This window comes from Astatotilapia calliptera, chromosome 19 (assembly GCF_964374335.1).
Source record: "Astatotilapia calliptera chromosome 19, fAstCal68.1, whole genome shotgun sequence".
Taxonomy (NCBI): domain Eukaryota; kingdom Metazoa; phylum Chordata; class Actinopteri; order Cichliformes; family Cichlidae; genus Astatotilapia; species Astatotilapia calliptera.
Window position 1 is genome coordinate 13,929,087 of NC_137440.1, and position 9,281 is coordinate 13,938,367.

Sequence of the window (9,281 nt, forward strand, 5' to 3'; positions counted from 1 at the left end):
GAGAGAGCGGAGCATAAAAGCAAAGCTCTCGATCTACCGATTGATTACTACCTTCACCTATGGTCACGAGATGTTGTGACCGAACGAACGAGATTGCAGATACAAGCGGCGGAAATGGCTCCCTCTGAAGGGTGGCTGGCCTCTCCCTTCGCGATAAGGTGAGGAGTTCGGCCACCCAGGAGGGGCTCAAAGTAGAGCCGCTGCTCCTCCACATCGAAAGGAGTCAGTTGAGGCTGTGAGGGCATCTCATAAGGATGCCTCCTGGGTGAGGTGTTCCAGGCATGTCCCACTGGGAGGAGGCCCCAGGGCAGACACAGGGCACACTGGAGAGTTTATATCTCTTGGCTGGTCTGGGAACGTATTGGTGTTCCCCTGGACAAGCTGGAGGAGATGGCTAGAGAGAGGGAGGTCTGAGCTTCTCTGCTGATGCTGCTGCCCCCGTGACCTGGCCCCAGATAAGCAGAAGAAGATTGATGGAAAGATGACTAACATTGCTTTAGGTTAAATATTGCTACTTTTAATTGGATACCAAATTAGGGAAAGTTCTTCTATGTCTTATTTAAATTAAATAAGTTGAGCTTTTTTCATCATTCTGAGCCAGGAAAATATGCTTTCTACCAAATATGCATATTTTGATCCTATCTGAATTTGCTACTAAACAACTGTGATAAATCATCACCAGTGAGAAGAAAGCTAAACCACAAGTGCATCTTTAAAGACACATAAGGAACGATCAGGATGATTGAGGTTTCCATTTAAAATTTCTCCCTTTTATACATAACTGATGTTCTGTTATGAATTTTATTCGTTTAGAACAAATTCAAATAAATGTCCATTTTCCAACATTCTTTACATTTCTAAAGAATTTAGCACATTTCATGTTCATTATATACAGAAGTCAAACAGTTTAATCACGTCTATTGAAGTATAATAGTCAAACCTCTCATGGATAAGTTTACCTTAAAGTTCTTATCACCATTCTGACACCAATATGCATCATTTTTAAAGTAAAGTTTCTACTTTGTGATAAAACTCAATAGAAATAGGAGACATAGTAAACTCAACAGTGTCAAGTGTGCCAGTGAGAAGTTACCTTGTCAGAGTGTTTATTGAAAAAGTCTCTTATGTTCATCTTCCTGTGGACTTTTGACTTTGACCTAAATAAAAAGGTATTCACATTATCACTTAGCAAATAACACAACAGCAATGAGACATGATTTATTGTTGAATACCCACGTTCTCATCAAGCTCATGTTTGTGATGCATATTTCTTCTTCACAGAAAAACATTTCCGTGTTTGCACATGTATCATGAAGATTGTTCCAATTTAGCATTGCCATATTTTGTCCTTCAGCCCTGCTAGTATGCACTTATGAGTGTGCATACTAGCAGTTGGTCTCTGCTTTTGGGTGGATGGTCAGGATAGAGGCCACTGGGATTGAAGGTAGATGGCACAATCAAGTGTCAGATTCAAGAAATAAAGGTGTCATGACATATCCATGTTAGACAGTGAAGAGCAATGTTTACCTCAAATATGAAAAACCCAATGTGGAGGTTTTGCACCAGGTGACTGTTCCTTTTTTCAGGCTTTTGAATGAGTGACACCATTATGTTTTTATCGCCATCTTTGTCTGAGCCACTGCAAAATTTGAAACGACACTGTGGTTTGGTCCAGAAACTGTCTTTCCTGGGAAAATTAAAAAGTGTTTACTGCAGCCGCCTCTCTATGGCGTGACGCAACCCATCCCCAGGGTTCTTCCACCACAGATCACACAGGTTGTAAATTTTATCCATTATCTCCCTCCTGAGCGTCTCCTCAGAGTCCGCTGGGTCCATGTGTGGCTGGATCATTCTGTCACGGTCTGTGGTGGCAGACCATGGGTATGTGGCGAAGTAAGACCCAAAATACAGGACTCTTTAATGCAAGCAGTGTTTACTCAGTTGTATATAGTATTTGTATTTGTATTCTATTTTTATCTTATTGTATATTTATTTTATTTTATTCTGCTGTATATAGTATTTTATTTTATTCTATTCTGTACAGTTGTGTACTGTATTTATTCTTATTGTATTCTAATTTTTGCCTCATAACTTTTGCACTGTCCACTTCCTGCTGTGACAAAACAAATTTACCACAGCCCATCAGTGTGTTTGATTTGCCAGTTCTGCAGATCAGCCTCCACAGGCTTGGACTCGGTTGTGACAGCTCGATGTTAATGTGGACGCCGCCGGTGAAGTCCATCATAGCCTCTGAAGGAGTTCCAGCAATCATGTCAGAGTAGGAGCCACAAACCCTGACAAAATAATAGTTTGTTTGTTTTTTTACAGATATTTAGAGAAATCACACCTTCAACTCTCATTATGTCTAAGATTAAGACTGCATACTTGGCATAGGCTTTCTCCAAGAGAGCAGGCCAGAACTCATTTTGGTTTTTGGAATGAAAAAGATTAGTCTGCCATTGATTGTTGGTAGTTTGTCATCAATGACCACATCCTCCCACTGCCCAAATCTCCAGAACTGGGGAAAAAAAAGAATGAATCTAGTTTGCCATTCTTGATTTATTATTCAAAAAATGTCTTGTAGCGTGTTGGGGCTCGACCTCGGTCTGTAAAAGTGATGATAGATGAAATGATGTTTTAGGCCAGGGATTTTATTCCCTTTCAGGCCAATCTATTTATTGGGATGTGTTTAGCAAAATAGCAAGTTACTTCCTCCCTTTGGCCCTAAAAGTTGGAGATTCTGCATTTACGTTGGATGGGCAGCAGGCAAAGGCGGGGACTGTGACTTACTGGCCTCTGGTATCATAAACCAGTCATTTATGAGGTTACAATTACACACAGTTTAGTTTTAACATGAAAATGTGTTAAAATAAAATATAAGCAGTAAAAGAATTTTAAACCATGTAGCACATGCTTGTTAGCTAGTTCATTCTGCTGTGGTTAAAATACAAACAAAAAGCAACATCTCAAAAATAAATAAATAAATAAATCGGTGAGTATTTTTGATAGGTGTGTTTTTATTGAACACAAGTAGTGATCAATAAAAATATATCTGTCAAAAAATTATAATCAGATGTGTTGTTAGATGTTGGTATTTACACTGAAGTGAAAAATCCCACAGTTATTCTCATCAGCAGTTTCCTGTTCAAAAATATTCTCATGGTTACTAGAGGAAATCATGTGAGGAGAACAATAAATATATATTCATATATATTCACGAATACATTTCACCTATGAAGTTTCCTTGACCAAAATTAAACCTGGAGACTCCGTCAAGTACAAAGGCTGGAAAACAAACAATTTCCTGAAAAAGGGAGAGTGCTGATCAGAGAGTAAAGCTCTGAAAGTCTTAAAAGAAAGGATGCAAATTTCTTTGTTAGTGTATCCTTCACAAAAATGTGCATATATTCATGCACACTGAAATAATCTTTCAATTGTTATAAGAGTCACAATAGCATGTTGAAGACTGTTTTGGTTGAACCACACTAAAAAACATCCCTGAAATCTGTTTGTATTTCTAATACAAGATATTGCTTGTATTAGAAACAGTGTATCAAATATCTGTTTCCAGCTGTGACAAACTAAACCAGAAACCTGACTGTGCTGTTTTTGAACCGTGGAATAAGAAATTCTACGTGTAGGGAGACTCAATCTAAATGCAGTGAAAGTACTAAAACTGAATTGCTCTTTTAAAAAATTTGCTCAACATTTTAGTAACATTTTACAATATTAGGATATATACTTCACCTAATATTCACATTTTAGGTGAACCATCAGCTCTACTTTCAAAACACTCACTACTGGTCTCCGTGCTGCAGCTCGGTTTCAGGGTGTTGGCAAGATTCTTACTGCCTAAGCCATCTTTATGTAAAGTAACAATTCTTTTTTCCCATGATTTTGCTATGGTGTGCCATGTTAAACTTCCAGTGACCAGTATGAGAGAGTGTGGTAGCAAATTCAACACACCTATTTCCCATTTGCACCTGGAACCTTGTAACACTCATGAGTCGCATTACGCCAGGAAAGGAAAATAGCTAACTGGGCACAATTTGGACATTTTCACTTAGGGGTGTGCTCACTTTTGTTGCCAGAGGTTTAAGCAATAATGGCTGTGTGCGTTATTTAAACGGGACAGCAAATTTACACAGTTATAGAAGCTGTATACTTTAATACATTGTACCAAAGTGTCATATCTTCAGTTTTGTCCCATGAAAACATAACAAAATATTTACAAAAAATTGTAGGGGGTTGCACTCACTTTTGTGAGATACTGTGTATATGAAATGTACAGATATACAAATCCAGGAAAAAAAAGAAAAAAGGAAATAAATATGCAAATAAATAATGTTGTGTGTTTACAGTTTTGGTTATTGCATGTAAAAATAAGTATTACATAGTGGTGGTTAATAGTGGGAAGTCCTTGGAGTGCGGGGTGGAACTGTGTTATCAAGGAACCGAAAGGTGGACCCTCTCCAAACACTCCCTGTTGATGCTGAGGAGGACTAAGTGCTGTGCCTCCTGAAATCAACAATGACCTCTTTGGTTTCAATCACGAAAACGCAAACTTGACACAGAGAGATAGACAGAAAGAATATGACACATGAAACAGAGAAGACAGTGACTTAAACTAATGGCCAGAACACCAAATAAAGTAAAGAGAACAAAACCAAGAATAACCCTTAATACAAAATCAACCAAGCACAACTCAAAAACCCAAATAATTCATATATTTAGCAAAACAAAACAGAAAAAGAAAAAGCTGGGTCAAAATTGACCCAGAACCATGCCAGTTTATTTCCTCTGCCAGCTGCACACAGCGCAGCCTCTGTGGTTTATGATGTCTTGTAGGTGGAAACTAGCGAGCTAACTTCCCGCTAAGTTTTAACTGCATTAAATTTAATGCATTCGGTTTTCATGGATGCCTGGATGTTAAACTTAATTGTTACCTGGTAAAGCAGCAACGCGTATACCACATAAAATCGATTCGAGGTCAGCAAGCACAACCTGAATTCATACAGGTGCATTACTGATTTTTCAATGTTCCTTCATTGTTCCTTCAATTGCTCCTGCAGTCAGCTAAGACTGAAGAAGTCACTTGGATGAGTGACAAAACGTTTCTCCCACAAAACGCTACGTCCAGATGAACAGAATCAACTTTTGGAGATTTACTTTTCTGGATGATTGAGAATGCATCAACCCAATTACTGATTTTTGAGAAGATTAAAGGACTTGAAGTGGGCTTTATAGTGCAAAAAATATGGTAGTAAAGCTTTGTTAAGCAAGTAACATCACTATCTTTTACTGCACATGTACACAAGCAAATTACCTTTTCAGTTAACCGATGAAGTCAGTTTTTATGTGAGTAAATATTTTACTTATCATTATCAAAATAAATGCCAACTACCGGTACCATGGCAGTCCTGTAAGTGTAATCAGACTTACTCAAGGTTGTTCAAATATCTAAAACATTTTATATTTAGCAGACAACATACAACAACAGAGTTACATATTTGCACTGAAGTCAAGAAAACTTTTGGGTTATTCTTTCCTCTTGCTTGCTTTTCAGTATCAAGGATTATTCACTCACTGTAACGGTCATGAGAGCTGAAAATGTTTGGCTCTGCCTTCTGATTATTTTCATTCATGTGATGTTTTAATAAAAAACAGAAAGCTGTATACAGAACATTGCACCTGTACATTCAGAAGTGAAAGGGACTAACATGACTTGTGTTACGACCCAGTGATGTGTGTGTTGTGTTATGCCTCCCACGGGGGGGATGGCTGTGGGTATCTTTCCCCTTTTTCTCTCCTAGGAGGTGGGAACCTGGGCGTGGCTGCTGGGTATCCGGGTGGAGTCTCTGCCTGTCCTGTGTGGATCCTGTGTGGATAATTGATGGACCACCTCCGGTACTTAAGGACTTAACGACAGCCACCTGGAAGCTCTCCCCGAGCCTCCACCACTCGACCAAGAACCTGTGTGATGATCTACTGTATGTTAGTGCAGTGTAGAGTTTTGAGTGTATATCTGGTTGGGATGTCTACTTGGTTGTAAATAGTGTAAATAGTATATCTGGGTGGGATGGCTATTATGTTGTAAATAATTGTAAATAGATTGTCAAATAGTGATCACGGGTTGGTTCACCTGATATATCACTGTCACTGCCGCAGCCTTGTAGGCGTGAGAAGCCGTTTTTTTTTTTTTACACGTTTTCTCCTGTTTTTTCCCTTAGAAAGGTAGGTAAGCGACTTGTCTTTTGTTTGGCTTCTTTTTTATTTGGTGTAGGGAAGCGTAGGGATCGCTAGGGAGTTTTGTTTGTTGTTTTGGCATTGCTCACTGCCGACGAAAATAAACGGCTGCTTACCACTTGAACGGTATTGTTGTCGGTGTACTTACTTGGGTGGGGAGTGGGGGGGCTAACCCTCGTGTTGCGTTTTTTCACTCGCCTGGACTACAAACGTAACATATTTGGGTGCTCGTCATTTCTTTGGTTCTTTTTTTGGGTGTGTTTTTTGTAGTTTGTTTTCTTGGTTGGCTCTGCTTTTCTGGTTGGCAGTTTTTTCTTGTGTGGGGGGTGTGTGTGTGTGTTGGGATGGAGTTTAAGTTGGAAGATTTCACACTGGGCCCATCTGCGGAGAAGTTGGACAGGTGTAAAAAGGCTGACCTCATGCTAATTGCCAATTTTTTTGACATAACGGTGCCATTGAACGCGAAGAAAAAGGAGCTTAAGGAGCTTCTGGGTGCTAACCTGACGGAGAGGGGTTTGTTTGGGGAGTCGGGTCCTGCAGGGGGCGTCGAGCTAGAGGCTGTTGCTGGTATTCATACCCCACTGGAAAATCTCCCTTCTCTACCTAGTCCTTCTGTGGAAGAGCTGCAGGTAACGCTGTGCATAAGGGAAGTGGAGCTAAAGAGATGTATGGTCTCTCTTACTTCAATGCCGATTGGTGGGGAAAGCTCAAGAGGTATGCACTGCTCTTTCTCTGGAGGACAGTTTTGATTATGATATTATGAAGGCTGCTGTCCTGCGTGCATACGAGTTGGTGCCAGAGGCTTACAGGCAAAGATTTAAAAATGGGAGAAAAACTGCCAACCAGACCTATGTGGAGTTTGCCAGAGAAAAGAAGACTCTGTTTGATAAGTGGTGTCATGCTACAAAAGTGAAGACCTTAGATGATTTGCGTGAGTTGGTGACGTTAGAGGAGTTTAAACGTCAGATACCAGACAATGTGGTAACCTACTTAAACGAGCAGAAGGTTACGACTCTCGGCGCCGCTGCTGTACGGGCTGATGAGTTTGTGTTGACACACAAAGCGGTGTTTTCAGTTCCTGTTCACAGCCCTCCGACTTCTGTCAGCCCGCACAGTTGGTCTCCAAGGGGCACCCGCCGCGCCCCCACCTCATCCTTTGAAAACCGAGTGTGTTTTTTTTTGCCGTGAGCAGGGACACCTTATTGCTGCCTGTCCTGCTCTGAAAAGAAAAGAACAGACCGGGAAGGGTGCATCTCCTTCCCCAGTAAACCTTCTACAGACCGACAATCATGCTGTAAAGGAGGTGGCGACACTTCAGAATGACAAAGTAGATGAGGAGTTTAAGCCGTTTGTGTCACACGGTTTTGTATCGCTGATAGGAGATGAACGGCGGGCTCCTGTCAGTATTTTGCGGGACACTGGTGCGAAACAGTCGTTCATTCGTGAGGGGGTTTTACCGTTCTCAGCTCAATCCTACTGGGAGGGAGTGCAGCAGATTGTTGTTCCGCAGTCGCTCCGTCCCCAGGTCCTCAGCTTAGCCCATGACCACATTATGTCCGGTCACCTGGGAATCACAAAAACATACAACCGTGTCCTCCGTTACTTTTTCTGGCCTGGTCTTAAATCTGATGTGGTGAAATTTTGCCGCTCGTGCCACACATGTCAGCTTGCCGGTAAACCAAATCAGGTGATTCCAACTGCGCCGTTAAAGCCCATCCCCGTGGTTGGGGAACCTTTTGAACATGTTATCATTGATTGTGTTGGTCCCCTTCCAAAAACAAAGTCCGGAAATCAATATCTACTCACCATGATGTGTATTGCCACCCGTTATCCTGAGGCTATCCCATTGCGCTCGTTAAAAACCCGTGGGATTGTGAAGGCCCTAGTTAAGTTCTTTTCTATCTTTGGACTGCCTAAACGTATCCAGATGGATCAAGGCACAAACTTTATGTCCAGAGTTTTTGCCCAGGTTATGACCAAGCTCGGTGTCACCCATCACACTTCCAGCGCATATCACCCGGAGAGTCAGGGTGCATTGGAAAGGTTCCACCAAACTCTGAAAAGCATGCTTCGCAAACATTGCACTGAGTCTGGCCGTGAGTGGGATGAGGGGTTGCCCCTGCTATTGTTCGCCGTCAGGGAGACGTGCCAGGAGTCTTTGGGGTTCAGTCCTGCTGAGTTAGTTTTTGGCCACACGGTGCGCGGCCCGTTACGTCTTTTGAGAGAGAGATTTCTCTCAGAGAAACATCATCCGGAAGAAAACATTCTGGACTATGTTAGCTCATTTAAAGAGAGGCTGCATGATGCCTGCAACACTGCTCGTGGCGCGCTAGAAAAGGCTCAGGTCAGAATGAAAACCCGTTTTGATAGAAAGTCGGTAGTGCGGAGGTTCCAGTCTGGGGATCGCGTGTTGGTTCTCCTGCCTGTCGTTGGTTCACCCCTGCAGGCAAGGTTTTCCGGCCCCTATGGCATTGAGCGCAAATTGAGTGAAACTGTCTACGTGGTGTTAACCCCTGATCGTAAGAAGAAAAGTCGCGTCTGTCACATCAATATGTTGAAGGAATACATTGATCGCGAACGCCGGTCACCGTCTGTGTTACCTATCGTGTCGGTGTCCGTCTCTCAACCCTGTGATGATGGGTTGGACGATAGGCACCGCTCTGTTTCGGGGGTGCGTCTTAAAAACTCTGAAATCTTGGCTGACTTGGATGCCTGTTTGGCTCATCTGTCTGATCCCGAAAAATCTGATGTCCGTGAGCTCATTACAAACTACCCGACTCTGTTCGGTGATATCCCCACTCAAACTCATGTGCTAAGCCACGATATTGATGTGGGCGATCACAGACCCATCAAGCAACATGCATACCGAGTAAATCCCACGAAGCGTGCTGTAATGCAGCAGGAAGCCCAGTATCTCCTCGACCATGGTTTTGCGATTCCCAGTAATAGCTCTTGGAGCTCACCATCACTTCTGGTCCCAAAACCCGATCAAACCTCCCGGTTCTGTAACGACTTCCGAAAAGTAAACGCTGTTA